General features: G+C 36.4%; 1 long non-coding RNA gene across 1 annotated transcript in view; it reads right to left on the reverse strand.

Annotated features, from left to right (window-relative positions):
- The window catches only part of LOC141580869 (uncharacterized), a 602,033-nt gene that overhangs the window by 266,182 nt on the left and 309,744 nt on the right, over nt 1–26,107 (reverse strand). Inside the window, exon 3 of the long non-coding RNA XR_012513274.1 lies at nt 18,011–18,119. This is a non-coding gene — a long non-coding RNA (uncharacterized LOC141580869). The remainder of the gene's footprint in view (nt 1–18,010; nt 18,120–26,107) is intronic.

Below are 26,107 nucleotides of genomic sequence, written 5' to 3' on the forward strand. Positions count from 1 at the left end.
CCTAAGTCTAAAAAAAAAAAAAAAAGCAAGAAGTTATGAATTTATAATATATATAAAAAGGATATCCTGTAGAGTTTTTAATTTTATATATTTTATCCATTTTTAGAGTTGGGGTCTTACTATGTTGCCCAGGCTGGCCTTATCACGGGCTCCACTGATCCTCCCATCACAACCTCTCAACTACCTGGGACTGCAGATGTGCCCTACCTCACTCAACTCGGGTGTTTTTTTTTTCTCTCTTTTTTACACAGCACACACACCTAAATGTGCACAGATTGTAAGTGGACAAGTAATGCATTTTTAGTGTTCACATCCATGTAACCAATGACCAGTTTCAAGAATCAGAACTTGGCTAACAGAATAGAAGCTTGCATTTACCCACTTCCAGTCACTAATTTTCTATTAAAAATGGTATGAGAAACTGAACGCTTTTCTCCTGACCTCAGATTTAGATGTTGAAACCCCAACCCATAATTTGATGGTATTTGGATACATGATGAGGCCCTTATAATGGAATCAGTACTCTTATAAGAAGAAACAAAAGAGTACTTTCTGTCTCTTCCTCTACACACAGAGCAAGAACAGGTTATGAGAGTACATAGAGAGATGGCAGCCACCTGCAAGTGAAGAGGCCTCAGAATGAAATCTGCCTTGCTGACACGTCAATGTTGGACTCCTCAGCCTCCAGAACCGTGAAAAATAAAGTTCTGCTGCCACTCACCCTGGACAGCTCAGTCCAACAAAGACCAATGGTAACTACTTCTCTGACTTCTAACACTACAGATTGCTTTTTTTCTTGGTTTAGAATTTTATATAATTTGACTTACACTGTATGCCTTCATTAGGTTTGGTTTATCTAAAACATAATAAAAAATTCATTCATATTTACCAGAATAAGGAAACATTTTTTCTTTTTCCTTGAACCCTGAGAATTTATTTTCTTTCTTTGCTGTTGTTATTGTTGTTTCTTTGGTTTATGGTTGTTGTTGTTTTACTGTGAATAGTATTAACATTACTCAAATGTTTATCTCCAGATGGAGAAATATAATTTGATTGCCATTCCCCACCACCATTTTCCTGCTGATATGAAGTATAACACTGGTTGAGTTTCAAACATTAGCTTACTCTTACATTCCTGAAATAAGACTAATTTATTCAAGATGTATTCTTTTTTAAAATATATTTTGCTAGATTCACTGAGCTAAAATTTTATTAGAATTACTACATCTATGTACCTGAGAAATATTGGTTTATAATGTCCTTATCAAGTTTGGGATTGAAGGTTATATTGGCCTCATAAAAAAAGGCAAGGATTATTTCCTTTGTGTCTATATTTTGAAATAATATTTAAACATTGGTATTATTTTTTTCCTTAAGTTTTAAAAGAATGCTGGCAAAGTTATATGAGTATGTTTTGGTTTATTGTTGTTATTTTGTGTGTATGGAAGGTATTTAGCAACAGATGGAATTTCGTCACTAAATATTAGGCTAGAGATTTTTTTCCTATTCCTTTCAGTTATGTAGGTTTTTTCTTAAGCAATTTATCTGTTTCATCCAAATTGTCAAATTTATTGGCAAAAAGTTGTTTTTAATGTCCTGTTACCACTTAAAATGTATATAGGAGATGTGGTAATACTCATTCTTGATATTGGTAACTTGCATTTCCTCTCTCTTCTCTTTTCTTTTCTTCCTTCCATATTTTCTTCTATTTTTCCTTTCTACCCTTTCTTCCCTTTTGTTAATCACCCTTTCTAGGTATTTATCAATGTTATTAATTTTTTTAAAGAGCCAATTGGTATCTTTATTGCCTTTTACTATTGTGGTCTATTTAATCTTATTTATTTATGCTTTTAACTTTATTATTTTTCTTCTACTGTATTTAGTTAACTTTGCAAGTACTTTGCTTTCTTTTCTTCCTAATATAGTTATGTAAAGCTAAAAATTTGCCTCTGAGCTTTAGTTGAGTTCCACGATTTGCTTTTTAAAAAAGGCTATATCTTTACCGGACTTCAATTCAAAATAAACTTTTTTAAAATTCAAAATATTCTATAATTTTGGTTATAACTTTTTGATCTGCAACTTACTTAGAAATGCATTGTTAAATTTCTAAGTTTAGAGATTTCATTATATTTATTTTTCTTTTCTTTTTCTTTTTCTTTTTTTTTTTTTTTTGGACAGAGTTTCCCTCTGTTGCACAGGCTGGAGTACAATGGCACAATCTTGGCTCACTGAAACCTCTGCCTCCTGGGCTCAAGAAATTCTCACGCCTCAGCCTCCTGAACAGCTGGAATTACAAACGTTTACCACCATGCCCAGCTAATTTTTGTATTTTTTATATAGATGGGGTTTTGCCATGTTGGCCATGATGGTCTCAAACCCTTGGCCTCAGGCAATCCACTCATCTCAACCTTCTAAAGTGCTGGGATTACAGGCATGAGCCACTGCACCTGGCCCAATTTGTATTTTATTTTTTAGATATACCCTGTCTCTAGGCTGGAATGTAGTGGTATAATCATGGGTCATTGCAGCCTCAATCTCCTGTGCTCAAGCAATCCTCCCACCTCAGCCTCACAATGTTAAAGGATTTTAACTTATTTTTAATTTTTTATTTCTAGCTTGATTACCCTGGAGATCAGACATTATACTCTGAATATGAATCCTTTGATATTTGTTAAAGCTTTCTTTATGGTTCAGCACATTATGGTTTTAGTGTATGTTTTATGTGTACTTGAAAGTAATGCGAATTTTGAATCAGTAGCATTTCTATACACCAATAACACCCAAGCTGAGAGTAAAATCAAGAAGAGAACCCATTCATAATAGCCACAAAATGAATAAAATACCTACGAACACAGTTAACCAGAAAGGTGAACTATCTCCACAATGAGAATTAGCACATACTGCTGAAATAAATCAGAGATGACACAAACAAACCGGAAAAACTTTTCACACTCATGGATAGGAAGAATCAATATTGTTTTAATAGCTATACTATCCAAAGCAACTTAAAGACCCAGTGCCGTTCCTATCAAACTACCATCATTTTCTACAGAATGAGAAAAAAATTATTCTAAATGTATATAGGACCAAATAAAGAACCCGAATAGCCAAAGCAATCCTAAGCAAAAAGAACAAACCTCGTGGCATTACACTATTCAACTTCGATGAGGCTGTAGTTACCAAAACAGCGTAACACTGGTACAAAAACAGACACATAGACCAGGCATCCCCAGACTATGGCCCGCAGGCCACATGCGGCCCCCTGAGGCCATTTATCCGGCCCCCCGCTGCACTTCAGGAAGGGGCACCTCTTTCATTGGTGGTCAGTGAGAGGAGCACAGTATGTGGTGGGCCTCCAACGGTCTGAGGGACAGTGAACTGGCCCCCTGTGTAAAAAGTTTGGGGACGCCTGACATAGACCAACTGATACAGATAACTCAGAAATAAAGCAATACACCTACAACCATCTGATCTTCAACAAAGCCGACAACGAGGAAAAGACCCCTATTCAATACATGGTGCTGCAACAGCTGGCTAGCCATATGCAGAAGATTGAAAACGAGCCCCTTCTTTCATCATATAAAGAAAAACCAACTCAAGATGTATTAATGATATAAATGTAAGACCTAAAACTATAAAAACACTAGAAGAAAACCTGGGTCATACCATTCTGGACATAGGCCTTGGCAGATAGCTCATGAAGTCTCCAAATGCAATAGAACAAAAAAAAAGACAAAACAAAAGTTATCACAATAACAAAATTAGAAAGCTGGGACCTAAGTAAACTAAGAGCTTCTGCACAGCAAAAGAAACTGTCAAAAGAGTAAACAAACAGCATACAAAGAGGGAGAAGATATTTGCAAAGTATGCCTCTAACCATCTAACAAAGGTCTAGTATCCAGAATTTATAAGGAACTTAAACAAATAAACAAGAAAAAGCAAATAACCTCTTTAAAAATGGGAAAAAGCATAAATGATGCTTTACAAAAAAGACATATACATGGCCAACAAGCATATGAAAAAATGTTCAACATGGCTAATCATTAGAGAAATGCAAATCAAAGTTACAATGAGACATCATCTCACATCAGTCAGAATGGCTATCATTAAAAAGTTAGAAAACAAGATGTTGACAAACTTATGGAGAAAAGGAAACATTTATACGTTGCTAGTGTGAATGCAAATTAGTTCAGCCACTGTGGAACGCAGATTGGAGATTTCTCAAAGAACTTAAAATAGAACTACCATTTGACCCAGCAATCCTACTAATGGGTCTATACTCAAAGAAATAATGTCACTCTACTAAAAATATACATGCATGCATATGTTCATCACAGCACTATTCATAGTAGCAAATACATGGAATCAATCTAGATGTTTACCTACGGTGGATTGGATAAAAAAAAAAATTAGGGTGTATACACAACAGAATACTATGCAGCCACAGAAAAGAATGAAATCATGTCATTTGCAGCAACATGGATGCAGCTGGAGGTTAATATCCTAATTGAATTAATAAGGGAACAACAACAACAAAAAAAACTATGTTTTCACTTGTACGTGAGAGCTGAACATTGAGTATATACATACACAAAGAGGTAAACAGTAGATACCAGGGCCTACTTGAGGGTCGAGGGTAGAAGGAGGGTAAGGGTTGAAAAACTGCCTATTGGGTACCATGCTTTCTACCTGGATGGCAAAATCATTTGTAAGCTAAACCCTGGTGACATGTAATTTACTCATGTAACAAACCTGCATATGTAACTCTGAATCTAAAATAAAATTTGAAAAAGAAAAATGAAAAGAAATGAATGTGAATTCTATTGTGAGTTTGTTTGTTTGTTTGTTTTGAGACAGAGTCTTGCTCTTTCGCCCAGGCTAGAGTTCAGTGTCTATTGTGATCTTTACAGAGTGTTTATTGTGCTAAATGCTGAGCGTTCCATTATTGGAACGCTAAGCATGTGGAAGTTATTCATATCTTAATGCTCAAGGTCATTGCCAAGGTCTAATTGCAAAAATTTTAAAAATTGCAATGTCAGGCATAAATGGGTTAATCAGAGCAAATTTATGGAACGTGTGCTTCATTTCTTCTATATTTTCATTGAGTTTTGTCAGCTTGTTCTGCAAGCTATAGAGAGATGTTTGTTGAAAACTGTCTATCAGTTTGGCTTGTCTATTTCTCCTTCATGTTATGTTAATTTTTTGCTTTATAAATCATGAAGATGCACCATTGAAGGCATACAAATTTAAAATATTGATATTGTTTTGACAGATTTACCCAGTTATTATTATGAAATATATCCCTTTATTTTTAGCAAGACTTCTTAAAGTCTGTTTTGTTTAATATTAGCAAAGCTACCACATCTTTCTTTTATTACATATTTGCATGTAATATAGTTGCTTAATACATTTATCTTTATGTTTAATATGTTTAAATATAAGCACTTAACCCATTAATACTCAATTATTTACTTCTGCTTCTAGCTACCACTTTACTACTTGGTCTCTATTTGACCCAATTACTTTATTTTTATTTTTCTCATTTTATATTTTATATTATTTAAATATTATTTTCATTATTCCATTTTGCTCTTATTAACTTCTTAGTTATTTTCTGTTTCATTCTTTTTTAGTGGTTGCTACATATACCATAGCAGGCACTGTAGCTACTACATATATTATAGCAAGCATTTTTGAGTGAGTATAATGTAGTATAAATATTACTTTTACCATCTCCTAATAATTCTGGAACTTACAATACTTTAACTTAAATTACTCTTTATGCCTTTCATGTTATATTTATCACACATTTTAATTCTATATACTTTTTAAAATTGACAGACATTAGGAGTACTCTTTTCTGCAATTTCCTCACATTTATTCACACATACACTTTTCCAGCCTTCTCATTCTTTCCTGCCTTTCCCTATTTCCATTGAAATCATTAATTCTTCCCGTATAATTATCTTGTATTTTGTTTAATGTAGGTCTGCTGGTGACAAACTTACTTGGTTTTATTCTGAATATGTCTTTACTTTCACATTCATCTCAAAGGATATATTTGCTGGGTGTAAAATTCTAGGTTGGCAGTAATTTGTGTTTCTGCACTTTTAAGATGTCATTGCATTTTTCTTACTTCTTTTATAGAAAAATCAACTGTCAGTTGATCCTTTAAAGTTAATGTGCTGTGTTTTTCTATGACTACTTTTAAGATTATCTCTTTCTCTTTGTTTTTTAACAATTTGACTATCACGTGCCTATTACTTAATGCTTTTTTGCCAACCTGGCTTTCCTTGAGTTACCTGAAGCCACAGACTGATGTTTTTTATAAATTTTGAAAAATTTTCAATTACTGTCTCCTTGAAAACTGCTTGTTTTTCATTTTCTCTTCTTTCCCACCCAAACAACAAGTACACGTTACACTTTTTGAGCATGACTCATATGTCTCTTACACTGTGCTCTATTTTTTCAACTCGCATTCCTCTCTTTTGGGTATTTTCTATCAGCTGTTCCTCCTGTTCATCATTCCGTCTTCTGGTACATTTCATTTGCTTTTAAAACTTATCCATTCAGAAATTGTATATTTCAGTTTAAGAATATCCACTTGACTTTCTATGCAGATTCCAATTCCAAGTTGATACTCTACTCTCTTTCCATTTTTCTTTTTTCATCTATTTTTTTTAACATGCTGATTAGCTAAAGAACTAGTCTGTTAACTTTGGTACATAGATTCCTTGTTGGATTATTTCTATGGTCAATTTCGTCTTACAGTTTGGTCCTAAGATCCTATCTCCTCACATATCTAGCCATTTTTAATGACACATAATGGGTTAAAAATTATAGATTCTTTAAAGGATTTTTATCTTCCACAAGGAAGCATTCCTCTTTCTTTTGTTAAATAGTTAAAAGGAGACTAATTACTTTAAATCAATCACAGAATACTCCTGATACTGTATTGCAGTTTGTTAAGATGCAGCCAACTTCTTTTTTGTAGCTGTTCCTAGGGTATAACCCTTCAGGAATTTCAATTGAAATCATTGTGAGTTTTTACCTCGCAGGCAATGAGAAGCTGCAGGAATTTCTGCTCCGATTTTTGCAGGGTTTTCAGCTTAGTGATTTAGTCTCCCCTCCCACACATCAGAATTTGACAATGGTCTTGAGAAGGAGACCAGCTGTGTTTAAAGGCCCTCAACTTTCCAATTTTATCACCCAAGTTCTGAGCAAATGTCAAACATCCCTCTGGCTTCTTTGTCTACAGCAACGGTCCACTTCTAGAGGTCAAGCTTGGATTTTAAGATTGTAGCTATATCCAGATATTCAAGTATCTCTAGGAACAAAGAAACTGGAGTTCTGTATCCATGTCACCATCGTAAAGGCGGGGTATTTTAGCTCTCATCTCTTGTTTTCAGTGCGTATGTGCTGTCCCTAGTACATATTTGTTTGCTGAGTAACAACACTAAAAAATTCTACTCAGCATTTCTGAGATCTGGGCTTAATTCTTTAGCCTCCTCTCCTATGCATATTTGGAGTGCAGCAAATGTATTAAAGGGGAAACTATCAGTCTGTTTGAGGATTTTCACATCTCTAAATCTGTCACCAAAACCCTTCATGACTGCTAAGATTACCTCTGGTTCACAGCTTGGGCTGTGAATAAGATACGGTCCACAAAGAGCTGAAAGTCCTAATTTCACCTTCTAAAAGTGTTTCTCTCCCTAGAACATTACTCTGTTGTCCTCATAGTTCTGTGGTTCTCTGACATTATTAAATCTATAAAAATTGTATCTTATCTGACTTGTATAGTTTGTTTCAGTGGGAACATTGGTCTGCTATGAAATTCTCCATTCTGTGCATAAGAAGTCCGAACTTAGCTTTTTAGATAAATAAAATAAATGTCATTCTTCATATTTTTATTCTACATGGAGTTTGCTTTCAGGTTTTCTGAACTCATATCCACTGGCTCTTACTCACAGCCTCTTTGCACACAGATGAAGACTAACAAAATAATCTTATTTCAAAGAAACCATAAACTGTAATTCATGTCATCTTTTTCAAAAGTTTCTGGATGTTTTTAGTCTAAAACCAAAAGGAAAAAAAAAAAAAAACACCAAAACTAGTTAACTAGTTTTTCTATAAATGTTAGCTTTTAGACAACAGGATACTTACGATTAAATTTATGACTTCTGACTAGGAATTTTTTTACTCAAACACTTTATGGAAATGTTTTCTAATTATCTGTCTAAAGATTGGTAAAATCAATCTATACGACTCCTGGCTTCTCTGTCCCTATCCCCCTTCACTGACAGTGGGTGCAGGTTGACTTCACTCTTGCCCCACACTGTATCTAAACATCCCTTTCTTCTCCAGTGTTGTTAATAGGGAGTTTGGATAGTTTTGTCGTCCATAATATAATTTGTTTGGAAACATGTTTGGAAAGGGGTCTGAGGATTTTAAACTATACAGGCATTTGATATAAGCATCTACATGTTACCATGAGCTCAAGAAGTTTTGACGCCTCTCTCCTTCTACAGAACAATAATACTAATGATAATATCACATTTTGTGCTCATAAAATAGCTTTATGTAATCTCGTATTTGCATCCCAATAAGTATATAACAAAATTATTACTGTCTCCATTTAAGAAATGAAAAACTGATCTCTGAGGGATTAATTGATTCCCCCAAAGTAAGATAACTAGAAATGAACTGAACTGGAGCTCAACTCCAGGTCTTACTATTATTAATTCCATGCTCTTTTCATTTACTTCAATGGTTTAATCTGGATAACTAGTGTATCGGATAGTGTTTTTTCATTAGCTGGCAACACTTGCTTAATTTTTAAATTATTATATAAATCTTCTTCAGAACTTACATACTATCTATTTCTGTCCAGGGTATAATGTTCCCTAGATCATCACAGACAAGTGAGAGCACAAAGAATCATGTGCAAATGCTTCAATGTGTTAAACTCATCATGTTTTTTCCCAGCTATTCTTGAAAAAGTCATTGCAAATTTTGAAGATATCAAATTTCTCTCTATGTGGTTATCATAAATTCTCAGCTACATTTGGTTATGTTTAATGGGCCATCATTTATAAGGTTTTGTTTTATCTGCTTCCATATCCTTCTGTTTTATTTACTGACAGTTTTCTAATCTGAAAAAATGATACATGAAACAATATAATTAGCATTTTTGCATCAAGGGTTCTATTTCAAATCGGAATAATTCCTCAATCATAACTGTTAAATTTTAATAGAAATGTGTAATTTTCAATGATGAGGCGAATATTATGGTTTATTTTATTCTCATATTTTATAAAAAGATCCTGAGGCACAGTCAGACCATGTTGTCTTGCCCTCAGTCATAGTGCAGAACCAGAATTTAACTTAGTTTCTAATCCAGTGATTTTCCCATTACCCCATGCTGCCTGATCACTGGTCTCCTCCCTTCCTCTCTCTATTTTTTTCCTCTCACTGACTACATTCCAGAAATCTTATTACTTCTTGTAAATTCTACAACACATAGGCAGGAGTTACCTTCCCTGGAGTTTATGCTGTTGATTAGAATTCCTGAATTCCATAACCAAATGACAAATGACTTAGACTTTAGGGAGCTCTTTGTGTCAGTTACTGAACAATCCCTTTCTGACTCTTAGATTCAATTTTTATCCTTGACACAGAAGTAGGACCTGACCTACTTTCTAAATTTATAATACATTGCATTTTACTCCCACTTCTAATCACCTAGTTTATTTCACTGCTTTGAAGAAAAAATAAAATGACATGAACATATTTCTGGGTGAATTTTTAAGTTAAGTTCTTAGAAAGCCTATCAGGTCAAGATAAGGTATATGGAACTATTGAAGAGATAGAGGGGTAAAAGTAAAATTTATTATAACCTGTCAATTAATTGAAAAGTAAAATATGTTAAAATAGCCCTTGGGGTAAAGCTCATTCAAACCAACCCCTCAAAAGCTAGTTTGGGGAATAACTGTGTAGTACATAATCTCCATCTCCCTAGTAAGGGTATTGTAGGATGGAAATTAGGATTAGAATATAATAAAACTAAAACTTTATTCCAGTAGAATTTAAAAACAAAGAAAAAGGAGAGGGGAAAAAAATCACAAAGACAATAATACAGGAAAATTTCTAGAGTTGAAGAAATAAGTTTCCAGATTCAAAATGTCTGTTGGGTTATAATACTGTATATAAAGAAAATATTGAAAACGTCTAAGAGACAAATGTTATATGGTGAATATCTGGGATCTGAATGTTTTTAGATTCCTAGTCAGTAATGGTTTCACGTAGATAAATGACATCTCTGATTTATAAATTTTAAAAATGACTCTAGATGAAGTGTAAATAATAGATTGGAATGAAAGCAGTGAGACAAATTGGGAAGCTGTTACACTCATCCACCCCCAGTGGGGTGATGACAGTGGGGATGGAGAGCTGTCTAGAGGTGTGAGCTGGAATCAAAAGTGGGTGAAACTGAGAAATCCCAGGAGACAGACACCTACCAGTTCCCCAAATCCCTTACATACTCCCTACATAGTCTCTCTGTGGCTGTAAGAAGCACACAAATTGTATCTGCAGGTAAGCATAGTCTGAAGATTGGGAATTCCTTCCCAGACACCAAGCAACCTTTACGTTTCTATCCTGCATTTCATACATACACACTTTTATCTGATTATATGGAAAATCTCCGAGTGGCTTCAGGTGGCTTTCTGCTATTTCCTTTTCTCTCCTCACATCACCCAACAAAACAGAAGAAGAGAAATTACAAATACAGTAATCTAAAAAAAAGGTTATAGTTCCTATCTTCAAATAATGTAAATTCTAAGTGATACAAAAAGGTAACTAATATTATAAAAATATAGATGGGTAAATACATTAAGTGGAAAACAGTCATAAGGTCACAATATTCCTTTGGCATTTGGAGGGAGAGGTTTGCTGTTTGAGGGGTTATGAAGAATACTCAGGTGGAACCTGGAAGTTTGGGTGTCTGATGGTGGAGCAGAAATGATAGCCATCATGGAGAACACAGCATAAATAATAAATGAGACTTAACCACCATGTTTGGGAGATAGAGAGTAGAAGCAGCTGGTTGGAGAGATCTTTATGACCATATACAACACATAAGAAGAGGGTTTTTTTTTTTTTTTTTTTTTTTGCCTGATTGTACACTCCACTGACAATTTGAGTGCACAATCATATAAGAGATCAGCGCACTCACCCCTGTAGCTAGCCCTGGGCTTGAATACAACAATATGACCAATATACATGTAATTTGGTCCCACCCACTTTTGAACATTCATTATATTTTATATTCTCCTTATGTGGTAGCTGTGGGATTGATGCACTCAGATCTCACTTCAAGAGAATCTGCTATGGAAAGCACAGGTGACTGGTAACCTCCAGCTGCCACACTTTGAGATACATCTTCATATTCACACCGGGGCATATTTCCCTTGTTTCACTTACAGCTGATAAGTGAGCCTAGCAGAGATATTAGCACTGGGCCAATCCACTGACATGGCCATTTCTTTCCAGAACTGGATAGCGACCTGAGGTTCTCTCTACCTAATCCTTCTCTTCCTCTTTCTTTGCACAGATACCTGACTAGCACCACAGTTTGAAAGCTTTCCCTTTCTTAGGCATTTCCTGTGAATCTCTTGTATATCTAATTCTGTCTTGGGGTCTGCTTCTTGGAGGATCAAATTGACACACCTGGACATGCATCCTTAAGAATAAAAATCAATAATTGTTGCTATCAGAGATATCGGAGGGTAGAAATCTTTCTGAGACAAATATAACCATTAATTTCTTTGGTTCCGTTAGTTTTCACTCTAGGGTTAAAAGTAACTTTTAAAGATCATCTAATTCTATTCTACATTTTGACGTGTGATTATTGAAGTAGATAAATGTCAAAAACGGCCTGTTTCTTCACCCCTCCCTGTATCCACATCCTTTTTAATGTAACCTTGCAGCTTCTCTCATCAAGCGAACACTAATTATTGCCTCACCCTTTGCATCCAGTCTGGCCTTGTGACTTGCTTTGGTCAAAAGAAATGGGTAGAACACTGAACCAAGTTCAGCACTCCAGAGACCTTGCACACTTCTGCTGTTTCTCTTGGACCTCTGCCTCTAAGAGAACGTGATTAAGATCGCTGGGTGGAGGGTCAGAGATCGCATGAAACAGAGCTGAGTCAGTTCAGTCACCCCAGCCAAGGCACCAGGCCTGTGAAAAAGCCCAGCTGAGATGACCACAGCTACCCAGCAACTGATCACAGCTATATGAGGGGGGCTCTAGTGAGTCTAGAAAAACTGCCAAGCTGACCTGTAGACTCCTGTGTGATAAAAAAACATTTGCTTTAAGCCAGTGAGTTTGGCGACGGCTTGTCATGTAACATCATTGTGTTAAATATAGCTAATACACATGTTTTCTAAAATCATCTTTTTTACCGAAGCGCCCAGATTCTGCTAGGACTACACCAGGGGAAGGACATAAATAATTGATCAGAACTTTTTGTCTTTATTTTCTTCTTTTATCTATAACTAAATAAATGAGATCACATGGTTATTTCAGTGGACCTCAATAAATACTCAGGGGCAGAGATGTCACTGTGCTGTATCCCTCCCATCTTCCTCACCATTTATTGTTTTTCAGTTTCTTCCAACTCTGTGACATGCCCAGTTATTAGGACTGATTTTTCCTAATTCTACTATATCTAGATCACCTATACAGTTAGAACAATTGAAGAATCTGAGCCATGAATTTAGGATATAGCTTATAATGTGTGTTCCTCAAGATCAGAGATTGTTTTTGAAGGGTGGGGATTTTTTACTAGAGAATTTGGTCATTTTCATTGAATTCTTTATTGCAACTTTTAAAGTGATTATATGTTGTAGCTAAAGCTCTGGGCAGGGATGGAGATCAATTAGGAAAGCACAGAGCTGCCAACACCTGGAAACCTGACCACCATGACATCAACAAACAAGAGAGCTTTTTGTTTCTTCTCACCCAGTGGAAAGCCTCAAGTAATTGGAACTGTCCTTACAGCTTAACAACAGAAGTCACAGGGTCCCTGGCATTCTCATGAAAGCAAAATGGCAAATCCCAGCTTCAGGTATTTCATCAAAGCAAAAAGAAGAGAGGAAGTTATAGTGCCAAAGTTATTTGTTGTTCTTACCAGGAATGAGAAGCCGCCAGAAGATTTTGTTTTGTATCATTGCCTAAAATTGTACCACGTGGCCACCACTGCTGCAGGGAAGTAGTGAACCATGCAGTGAGCTTTCCCATTCTCAGCGTGGAGCCAGCAAGGGCTAGAAGTACTTGGGATTGTGTATCGGCTTAGGCAACAACAGTATCTGCCACAGAATTTACACTAAAGCAAAAAGTAAAACTAGGGAAACAGGCAGTGCGTGTTTCATCAATACAGGATTTATTTGTAGGCAGATGACATGCATTTGCAATTTCTTGAAATACAGTAAATATTCTGATACTTTGCTCCTTAAATTAATTGTTGTAATTTGGGGAAATTATATTGTGAATGAGTAACTTTATCTAAGAACATTGAGTAAAATCAGAGCACCAGAACCTGTATACTTGAAAAATTCCACACGCCTTTCTGTATATTCAGGCTGAGCTTGCATCCCATCCCCCAACTCTAGTTCATCTAGTCATCCTCTTCCTCATCTCTTACATCTATCAATTCCCAAGTGCAAGCAACTCAACCTCCCAAATGGGACTCAATCACTCTTCCTCTGCATTACTGCTGATTATATCAGAGGGCAGCTCATTACTCACCTGCATTACTACAATAGAGGCCTTACTGCTTCCTTCTGTTAGCATTTTTCCACACATCACCACCCAACAATCCTGCCAGAGTGATACGACTAAATTCCAACTGAGCTTTTTAACTAGCTAACTTGAAATTTATTTCTCTTGAAATAAAAGCAAGTATCCTTTTGGCAAGACTTAAAATGTCCTTTACTATTTGGTCTTCACCATTCTTTTCTAACATCTTATTCTTTCCAAAGGACCCTTTGTCCTGAAATTCCTAGAGCTCCCTAGATACTGCAGACATACAAAATGACTTCTTCTCCCCACGTTTTTCTCACATGTTCTTGCATTAGGAATAGCTCGAGGGTCCATTATTCACAAGGGCTGTGTGCCCTTCAACTCTCATCTCAATGATAACCTGCTCATGTGCCCCTCTTGTGAGCTTCTAAAGTGACTGTACTTGTCACACTTTCTTATCATTATCTCACTATTACTTATCACTGCAATCATGTGTTCATATGTGAGAAAATAAAATTTAAAAGCTGTTGGAACCCCTAAAACACTTTCAGTCTTCAGAGACATATGACTGTGATCTGAGACATACAGCATGTAGTTGTAACCTCTGCTTCTTATAGATTTACTTGTTCTTAGTGTTCTTGTTTGGCTCAGTGACTAGAAGAGATCAAAAGCCACACATCCCTCCCTTTCTACTTACTTATCTTTGTTATAGATTAACTGCTGCCCTTACTGTCCTGTACCTAACTCACACCAGGTGACACAAAAGACTCTATGACTGTTACATCTTCAGTGTGGAATGTTAAACATACCTCTCACAGGAGAAAAATCATACCTCTCACCTTGACCAATCAGATCATTGTAACTACGCAGTAAATAAATCTACATAGAAAGATGTTGAAATTCTACTAAGATTTCCTAAACCCTGTCTATACAGACAACCCCATACTTCTACACTTCAGAACAGTGATGCCCTGGCAAGACTTAAAATGTCCTTTACTCTTTGGTCTTCACCATTCTTTTCTAACATCTTATTCTTTCCAAAGGACTCTTTGTCCTGAAATTCCTAGAGCTCCCTAGATACTGCAGACATACAAAATGACTTCTTTGGAGTCTGGGCTTCCTGAGCAGGTGTCTTCAAGCTTTTTGCATGAATAAACTGTACATTTAGTCACGTATTCTGAATCTCATTATTTAAGGTTGATGCACGCATGTGTGTCTGTGTGTGCATGTGTGTGTGTGTGTGTGTGTGTGTGTGTGTGTGTTCAGCCTTTTAAGATTCATGACCATCTAAGGTATCCAGGCAGAGTACTGAAATGCTACAGTGGCACCTACATGCTACCATTACTCTTCCCTTTACCCTGCCACAAAAGTCAAGGGCACAGAAAGAACTATACAATCAAGGCTGTGAGTTCAGGACTCCGTCTTTGTGCCTTTACTTTCTTCACTGGCAACACTTAACACCCTTCCTGATACACCGTGGGTGGATTTGTTGAATTGGTGAAAGGAGAAAAGGTGATAAGGATTAACATCTAACAAAATGTTTCTCTCTAGGACAAAGTAGAAACTACATTCCCTGAGCCACATTTCAAAAATTATGGCTTTGGTTGACCTTCAAAATGGCAATTTCCAAGGGAGAGGCAACTTTTTACATCTCAATGATAGAGTAAATAATATATCTTAATGTGGACTCTGAGTCTCTCAGGAGGACTGATGGGCCAGTGAGTGAGAAAGAGGGGGCTCGTTAGGTTCTGGACAACAAGAAATGACAGCCACTGGCTTCTTTCACTTTTCTCCAGATATTTCCTAAATCCTTTCAAGTGATTCTCTGCACTTTTTTCTAAATTGAGTTAAATTTTTACCATCTTTAAGATTATTAAAATAGCAAACTCAATTGTCTTCAATAATGAAAAGGTTAACTTCAGCCTCAACCCACGGGATGAAAAACACCAAATTAGTGGCCTTTGGATTAATGAAGTTTTACTGAAGTCATATTCCTAATTACTAACTTTGGCATTGCTGCTACTGACAGAGTAAATTGAGAAAAGCAATTTGGCCTTGGATTCTCATGCATCAAATTTCTTGAAGTCTAAATATAGATTCCTAGGATCTTCTGCAGTTTGGGAGTAGCACTGTGCCAACCTAGATGAAAATTTTTTTTTCCTCGGGGAGATCCTGAAAAAGGGTCTAAAGGAATCCAATGCTGTTTCAGAGACCTCTAGTATACATTAAAAACCAAAGCAGCAACACTAATGTGAAGCACCAAGCACTGGGGCTTCAGAAAGTTTTCTAGAAAAGAAAAATGTAATTAGTTTTCTTGCTGAATCAAGTCACAGAAGAGTACTTTATGTCAATTAAAAAAGCAATAAGCGAACAACAACAACAAATGTGTATTTGATATCTTTCCTAAAAATGATTTTATACTTTGTTTTAGGGAGATAGAATAACTGTGGCTTGCCTATTAGGCAAAAAACCAAAACAAATAAAACCAAAAATACAACTGTATAAATAGTGTTGTTCATCATTCAAGCATTAGAATAAACTAGATCACTCACAAGTCACTTGGGCCCTGACCTGAGTCATTCCTTAGGACATACTTGAACTCTCCCAGATGGGGCCTCCCTTCAAATTTCCCAGGTATGTTAGAAACTGAGGCCACATCACTAATAACAGATAACCAATCCAGCAGTTATTTCAGGATTCTTGAGTTAGAAAATAGTGCCTGTTCATCCTGCTACCTGACTTTAAACTACACAGTAACCAAAACAGCATAGTACCGTACCAAAACATATATATATATATATATATATATATATATATATATATATATATACCAACGGAACAAAACAGAGGCCTCAGAAATAACACCACACACTTACAACCATCTGATCTTTGACAAAGCTGACAAAAACAAGCAACGAGCAAAGGATTTGCTATTTAATAAATGATGTTGGGAAAACTGGCTAGTCATATGCAGAAACATGAAACTGGACCCCTTTCTTATACCTTATACAAAAATTAACTCAAAATGGATTAAAGACTTAAATGTAAGACCTAAAACCAAAAAACCCTGTAAGAAAACCTAGGCAATACCATTCAGGACATAGGCATGGGCAAGGACTTCATGACTCAAACACCAAAAGCAATGGCAACAAAAGTTAAAATTGACAAATGGAATCTAATTAAACTAAAGATATTCTGCATAGCAAAAGAAAAAATCATCAGAGTGAACAGACAACCTACAAAATGGGAGAAAATTGTTTCAATTTATCCATTTGACAAAAGGCTAATAGCCAGAATCTACAAGGAACTTAAATATACAAGAAAAGAAACAACCCCATCAAAAAGTAGGTAAAGGATACAAACAGATACTTTTCAAAAAAAGACTTTTATGCAGCCAACCAACATATTAAAAAAAGCTAATCACCACTGGTCATTAGAGAAATGCAAATCAAAACCATAATGAGATACCATGTCACACCAGTTAGTTCGCTTGGTGATCATTAAAAAGTCAGGAAACAACAGATGCTGGAGAGGATGTGGAGAAATAGGAACACTTTTACACTGTTGGAGGCAGTGTAAATTAGTTCAACCATCATGGAAGACAGTGTGGATCTAGAACCAGAAATACCATTTGATGCAGCTATCTCATTACTGCCTACATACCCAAAGGATTATAAATCATTCTACTATAAAGACACATGCACACATGTGTTTACTGCAGCACTATTCACAATAGAAAAGACTTGGAACCAACCCAAATGCCTATCAGTGATAAACTAGATAAAGAAAATGTGGTACATATACACCATGGATACTATGCAGCCACAAAAAAGAATGAGTTCATGTCCTTTTCAGGGAAATGGATGAAGCTGGAAAGCACCATTCTCAGCAAACTAACACAGGAACAGAAAACCAAACACTACATATTTTCACTTATAAATGAGAGTCGAACAGTGAGACTGTACGGACACAGGAAGGGGAGTATCACACACCAGGGCATGTCAGGGGGAGGGGGGCAAGAGAGGGATAGCATTAGGAGAAATACCTAATGTAGATGACTGGTCGACGAGTGCAAAAAAACCACCATGGCACATGTATACCTATGTAACAAACTTGCACATTCTGCACATGTATCACAGAACTTAAAGTGTGTGTGTGTGTGTGTGTGTGTGTGTGTGTGTGTGTGTATACATACATATAAAATTGTACCTGTTTTGGTGGCTGAGGAAACAGAAGGTGGTGCTCCATTCAGGCACTGCCACCAGACAAATTTTATAGCCTTGCATCACTTCACTCATGAGAGCCTCAAATTCCCCATCTGTGAAATAAGAAATTTGAAATAGAAAACATTACCTTGTATTTGTATAACGTGAAATAACTTGCAAAGCACTGTGGCTGTTTTCTCATGTAATCTTAAACAAAAGTGGGTGAAAGGCTGGGCTGGGTTAAAATCAGTATCTTTATGTTAGTGAATTGTTGAGGATTCCTAAGGGAAACGAACTTTTCTGCAATTACATCAAATCACTGGCTTTAGCATATAACAGCAATCAGACAGATGAAAGAAGACTGCCAGGAGCTAAGGATATAAACAGCCTATGGAAGCTAGAAAAGTCAACAAAATGGAATCTTTCCTAGAGCTTCCAGAAAAGAAAGCAGACTGGCCGACAGCTGGATTCTTAGTCTCATGGCACTTGTATCAGACTTCTGGCATACAGAACTATAACATAATGAATTTTATTTTGCTTTGGCTACTAATTTTTTTTATACATGTTGAGAGGCCCTAATCTGAAAATCCAACATCCAAAATGCTTCCAAATTTAAAACTTGTTAATTGCCAACATGACACCACAAGCAGAAAATTCCACAATTGAACAACTGACACCTTTGCTTTCTGATGGTCAATATACACAGCTATTTTGTGGACAAAATTAAAAATATTATATGAAATTACCTTTAGGACATTTGGATAAGATGTCCTTAAACAAAATAAATGTTGTTTTTAAACCTGGGTTCCAACCCCAAGATATCTCCTTATGTATATGCAAATATTCCAAAATCTAAAAAAAAAATCTGAAATCCAAAGTATCTCTGGTACCAAGCATTTTGGACAAGTGATACCCAGCCTACACAAATTCTGTAATTTGTTGCTGGTAATATAAAAATATTATATGATACAACTACTTCGAAAGATACTTTGATGTTTTCTTAGGAAGTTATGTATATCTAAAAACAAACAGAAAAGGAAGTTATGTATATCTATAACGTGATTCATGCATGCTACTCCATTTATCACATCGCATTAACCCAAGAGAAATGAAAACACATATTTGTATAAAGACTTGTACATTAATGTTTATGGCAAGTTTTTTGTTTTATTTGTTTGCTTGTGGTTTAGAGACTGAGTATTACTTTGTCACCCAGGTTGGAGTGCAGTGGTGTGTTTATAGGAATTTGATTTGAAATGGATAAAAACTGGAAATGACCAAGGTGCCTATCAACAGATGAATAGATTTTAAAAAATCTGATAACCCATAAAATAAGGTACTAGTTAATAATTTAAAAGAATATGTCACTGATCTTTGTAACACTGGGGATGAATCTCAGAGATTATACTGAGATAAAAAAAAAAAAAAAAAAGCCAGAGAGAAAGAATACACACTCTATGATTCCATTCATACATTTTCTAGAAAATACAAACTCATCTATAGGAACAGATCGGCGGTGGTGACAGGGAAGTGGCTGTGGGTCAAGCAGGAGTGAGGAAACATAAGCATGAGGAAAATTCTGCAGGTGACGGATGTTCATTCTATTGATTGTGATAATTGCTTCGCTGGTACAGAAATGTCAAAATTTATTATGTGAACATATTAATCTGTGTCAATTACATCTCAAAAAAGTTGTTGAAAATAACATAAAATATCAGGGTTCCCAGGTTTATATAATATGTTAATAGCAGAGATAAATAGCACTTTTCACAAATTTGTCATATTCCTAAAGGCTAGAATGACCTAGCTGCAAATATCAGCATAGTAACAATCAAGAATAAAATTAGTTTTGTTCAAGGGTCCACGATTCTGGGAAAATACAAAGTTATTTCCATGATGGATTTCCAGGCTGGAGGCTGTGTTCACTGGCCACTTCTTAACCTCATAAGCAACTAATTATTGGCACAAAAGGATGGATCAATGAAAGGCCTGCAAGATATCTCCTGAAGGCAAGGGGTACATGGAAGACAAAGAACACAGTTTCTGCAGGAACCCTGATGCCAAATGAATACTGGGGACCATTTAAGGTGCCCAAATGGGAAGACAGCCATCATTGGGAAGCCAGGTATGTGGCAAGAAGCCCCCACTCTTCAAGGAAGATGGCGTACATGAAGGAAGAGTTGCCACCACTGAGTTGTTATTTAGAGAAAAATACAATCTTTCGGGTTGAGCACCACAGTGTGCACTTGTAGTCCCAGCTACTCAGGAGGCTGAGGCAGGAGGATAGCTCAAATCTAGGAGGTCAGGCGGGAGCAGCGGCTCACACCTGTAATCCCAGGACTTTGGGAGGCTGAGGTGGGCAGATGACCTGAGGTGAGGAGTTCAAGACCAGCCTGGCTAACTGGGTGAAACCCCATTTCTACTAAAAATACAAAAAATTAGCTGGGTGCGGTGGCACACACCTGTAATCCCAGCTGCTTGGGAAGCTGAGGCAGCAGAAATGCTTGAACCCAGGAGGCAGAGGTTGCAGTGAACAGAGATTGTGCCATTGGACTCCAGCTTGGGAAACAAGAACGAAATTCCATCTCAAAAAAAAAAAAAATCTACGAGGTCAAGGTTGTAGTAAGCTATGATGGTGCCACTGCATTCCATCCTGGGAGATAGACAGAGACCCTGTCACTTAACTAGCCCTTTGACATGCCCCTAGTAAAAACACAGGAAAGAGAGAGTGAGGACAGAAAGGGAGAGACAGCAGTTCTCACACCTTTCAATCATAAATTGTTTTCTATACACTCAACTAAGGGTAGTGTCATGGATGGATGATGCCTTCCTCATATACTGAACTCCTAGTCCCCCAGTACTTCATAACATGACTGCATTTGAAGATAATATCCTTGAAAAGTAATTAAGTTAAAACATATTAGGGTGGGCCCTAATCCAATATGACTGGTGTCCTTACAAGAAGAGAAAATGTGGACAGACATGGACAGAAGAAAGACCATGAGAGACATAGGGAGGAGATGCTGCTGCAAGCCAAGGACAGAAGCCTCAGAAGGAATCCACCCTGCTGGCCCACTGATCTCAGATTTCCAGCTTCCAGAATTGTAAGCAAACCAATTTTTATTGTAGAAGCCACCCAGGGTGTGGTACATTGTTATGGCTGCCTGAGCAAAATAGTATGGTTGGCCTGATCTGAGACAGGTTGATTGCTGACTGACAAGAGCCAACGTGGTTATGCATGATCTTTTGGGGAGACATTAGGGACAGTTCAGGTGGATAAAAACTGTACATCTCCCTATCATATTCTTACTATTAAGTTATCAGAAAAGTAAACTTCAGATCACTGGAACCTACGAGGTGGAGGTTGCAGTGAGCCGAGATCTCACCACTGCACTCCACTCTAAGCGACAGAGTGAGATTTCATCCCAAAACAACAACAAAAAGAAAATAGCATAAAATAATTTTGTAACCTATTCTAGAATATTTCTGCCCTTTAGGAAATAAGTCCCTCCTGGGTAGAGATGGGTCATTCAGGAAAGCAATATTCTACAGACAGAATTCAGTTAGCTTATAGTTCACATCAGCAGGCAGAATCCTCTGAACACAGAATATTTTAAAATCAAGCTCCATTCTAAGGAACAATAGTAAAAAGCATCACACAACTTTTTTTGTTTGTGCTGCTCAACATATTTTTTAAATTTATTTATTTTACTTGAGGTGCATACTATATCTGGCATTTCTACCCTTGTTATCCCTCCCCATCCTTCCCTCCCTCCCCACCCCCAAAAGTCTCTCCCCTATGCCCCCCAACTGTCCCCTATGTGTGATGCTCCTCTCCCTGAGTCCACCTGTTCTTGTTGTTCAACACCCACCTATGAGTGAGAACATACGGTGTTTGGCTTTCTGTTCTTGGGTCAGTTTGCTGAGAATGATGGTTTCCAGATTCATCCAAGTCCCTGCAAAGGACACGAACTCATCGTTTTTTATGGCTGTGTAGTATTCCATGGTGTATATGTACCACATTTTCTTTGTCCAGTCTATCATTGATGGGCATTTGGGTTGGTTCCAGGTCTCTACTATTGTACACAGGGCTGCAATGAACATAGGTGTGCATGTGTCTTTATAGTAGAACGATTTATAGTTCTTTGGGTATATACACAATAGTGGGATTGCTGGGTCAAATGGAATTTCTATTTCCAGATCCTGGAGAAATTGCCACACTGTCTTCCACAATGGTTGAACTAATTTACACTCCCACCAACTGTGTAAGAGTGTTCCTATTTCTCCACATCCTCTCCAGCATCTGTTGTCTCCCAAGTTTTTAATGATCACCACTCTAACTGCTGTGAGATGATATCTCAGTGAGCATCACACAATCTTATACTTTGTTCACTCAAGGCCAGAGAGTATTTCTTCAATTTTTAGCCAAGGTATTTTCATATCTTTAACGCTACTAATTTCTCCAATGACCATGAATTTTTAAAATGATTTTTAATTTTAGAATTAAAACTATTTTAGAAATAATTACAAATTGTTTTAATGGACCTGAATCTAATACCTTTTCTCTGTCAACATTAGTTCTCCTCTTTAAAAAAAAATCTGAGTGGGTATGGTGAGAAGGTCTTATTCAAAGATTGATAGAAATATTTCTTTCTATAATCACAGATGCATTTCAACAATTGATTTAGAATCTGTAAAGACAATTGTAAAATGACAATGACCTCTCTATTTCCCTGTCACCTAAGTATTTTTTAACACATTGTTTTTTTATTGGTGTATTTTTACAAGTCATCAATATTAAAAGCATTATACCAAACCTAAATGTATATATTTTCTGACAGAGTTAACTTAATTCCAAATACATAATTGCTAACATAAAATGTGTAAATAATTCCTTTTAGCATCTTCTTGTTTTTCTCCCCCTTAGCATATTTTCAGAGGAAAGCCTGAAGAAAATAAATCCATGTTGACTTAGATGTTGACTCTTTTTTAAATCCTTCCTACCATTGAATGTGGTTAGCTTTAAGTTTCTTGCCACCCTATGGGATAGGATAGCTCCAAACATTATGTGAATTTTCTTTTTTAAATTTTATTTCTTACTGTTATGTTTGTGAAACTTACATTTTGGCAAATGGCGAAGCTGACCTGTTGTCATCTAATGACTGAAAAGATCAAGGTGATTGTGTTATGCTGCTACCTTTTTGCCTAGATGTACAATCCACCAACACAGCAGATAGGAAAGTAGGTCATACAGACACCCTATTGACACCTGATACGTTTTCTTCAACAGAGAAATGTCCTAATAAAAGTGTTTCCAAGACTAGTGATTATAGATGTAGATATGTGATTTTAATTTCATTAGGAAAACTGAGGTTTTCCTACCCACTAATGTGGAAGATAGTGTATTATTTGACTTCAACATTATAATTTGAGACTTGACTCTTCTTAGATTTGACTTATATCTCATGGTTTACCCTATGTTAGTCTTGATTCAGGGAACTTTAGAAAAGTATTAGAAAGCCAAATAATTTTTAGGGACTTTCTTATAGAAAATCTACTACCCAAATGTAGTTAAATCCTCTAAGAAAACTTGAAATTGCCAGAATGCAAATCTTTCTATAACAATATAAGTAGAAGTAGAAATTATTAGAATTTCAAAATACAAATTGAGCCTAGTTATTTCTTGATTGGGATATCTGTACACCTTTTCAATATGCACCATGCACTTACTGTGCCTATGCAAACCCAAATCCAGGAAGGCCATCCACTCTCCATGAATGCCCTGGATTCTCTGCCCTGCTCCCCCTAGTGGAGTTAACAGCTCAGTTTTCTGAATTTCACAGTATCTTGTCACATCTCAGTTATATACAAAGTATAAATACATAATCTATCTCTTCATTAGTATATCATGTTTTAGTAATGTATATATCTATTATGTATATGTTCATTAGTAACCTATGAACTCCTTGAAGGCAGAAACTGCTTTATAAAAAGTTTTTTGACCAAAAAGTCAGCATTAAGTGGTTCATGGAAGAGTAAACAGCATGAAATGAACATGAATGTAATACACAGAAAGTTAAATAATAATACCAGTGTTTTAAGAAGAATATTAGACAAATTAAATTTAACATAGTTTAACTGAGCAAAGAATGATTCATGAATCAGGCAGCCTCCTGTACCATGGTAAGCTTAGAGAGACCCCAGCACAACCACATGGTGTAAGAAGATTTATGGACAGCAAAACAAAAATGATGTAAAGAAAATGTGAGGTTAAAAAAAATAGTCATTTTGATTACTGCTCGATCTCTGCCTTATTTGAATAAGACCTGAAAAGCCGGCCCCTTTTGATTGGCTGAAACTCTGTGACTGGCACAAGAGTAGGTTACAGTCTGTTTATGGATCCAGTAAGATTTCAGTTTACTAAGTACAGAGAAACCTTTAGGCTGAACTTACAATGTGCAAGGAGGCAACTTCAAGCTAAACTTAATATCACAGGATTTAAAATATTTTATGGACAATGAATGGCACCAAAAATACATTCTGTAAGCTCAAAGAGTCAGCTTAGAAAGATCAGGTAAGCGTTCAGGAAGAAATTAGGAATTGAAAAATGACTTGAAATTAGTGTAGCTATGGAAAAAAGAAAACAGTTCCATTCTGGGATTATTGGAGTTTTCATGGCAATAAATCAAAAATTATTTACCAAATAAAAATATCTTTCCTAGGATGTTAAGTTGGAAATGACAGACTGCATGTGAAGTTTAACAAAATTGGTGTATTATATCTTAATCATTGAGATAATATGGAACTTTCAAAACCAGGAATTCACCAAGAGGATTTTGAAAATGACAGCCCTTGGCTCACAGATTTTTTAATGTAGCTTATAAAAGTATTTTGATTCATTTTGTCCTTTGAAGAATGGAATAAACACTTTATTTTTCCCTTACTACATACAGTAAGACATCAATGTGGGGTATTTTAGGGGGAGGAATTTAGGCACCTATGTTGTCCTCCATACATTGTATGTCAACAGAAGAAATGTGAATTGTGTTGGAACTGTACAGCCTGTTAGCTCTGGCCCATGCCTCACCTGGTTTCATGAGATTTGATAAATTATCAAAGACCTCTGCAAATCTTGCACTTTTTTCTTTAAAGCAGGCACATACTGATTCATAACAGGCACAAACCAATGAGATAATTAAATGTGTTAGGTGTTAAATGTGAAGGAGAAAAAATGATCTGAAAAACAAAGAGAATATAGTTACATTGGTTAATTTTATGTGTTAGACTGACTGGGCTGGGGGATACTCAGAGAGCAGGTACACATTATTTGTGTGTGTGTTACCACAAGAGATCCAGATCTGAATCTGCAGAGTGAATAAAGAAGGTCACCTTAATCAGTGTGGGTTCATTGCACAGCATCAATGTTGGCATCACCCTCATCAATGCGGGTGGGCAATGTCAGTGTTGGCATCACCCTCATTGATCCAGGTAATCTTCATCAACATGGGCATCACCCTCATCAACATGACATCATTCAATCTGTTGAGAGACTGGCAGAAAAATAAGATAGAGGAAAGGCAACTTTGAGCTGTGCCATCCATTTTCTCACACTCTCAGACACTGGTGGTCTTAGTTCTTGGGCCTCTGGACTCAAACCTGGACTTACACCACCAGTTTTCCTGGTTACCAGGCCTTTGTACTCAGATTGAATTACAGCTCTGGCTTTTCTGGGCCTCCAGTTTGTAGATGTCAAGTTGGGGAACTTCTCAGCCCTCATAATTGCAAGAATGAATCCCTCATAATAAATCTCTCTATATATCTCTATATATCCTATTGGTTCTGTTTCTCTAGCGAAATCTCATAAAACGGGTCACCATAAAACCTGCTTTAATGCTTCAGTGCAATTGTAGATACACTAAAGTAACGAAGAATGAGTGGTTCCTTGAAAGCTTTCATTAACACTTGGATCCAAAGGTCAAGAGGCGATTGATTTCCCCAGTTATACATTGGTATTGATATTAATATTGACATGGATATTACTCTATGGCAGAAGCCTTTGTTTACCTCAGAGAATTGAAGAAAAGTGAAATATGAGTGTCCC

This window comes from Saimiri boliviensis, chromosome 13 (genome assembly GCF_048565385.1).
Source record: "Saimiri boliviensis isolate mSaiBol1 chromosome 13, mSaiBol1.pri, whole genome shotgun sequence".
Taxonomy (NCBI): Eukaryota; Metazoa; Chordata; class Mammalia; order Primates; family Cebidae; genus Saimiri; species Saimiri boliviensis.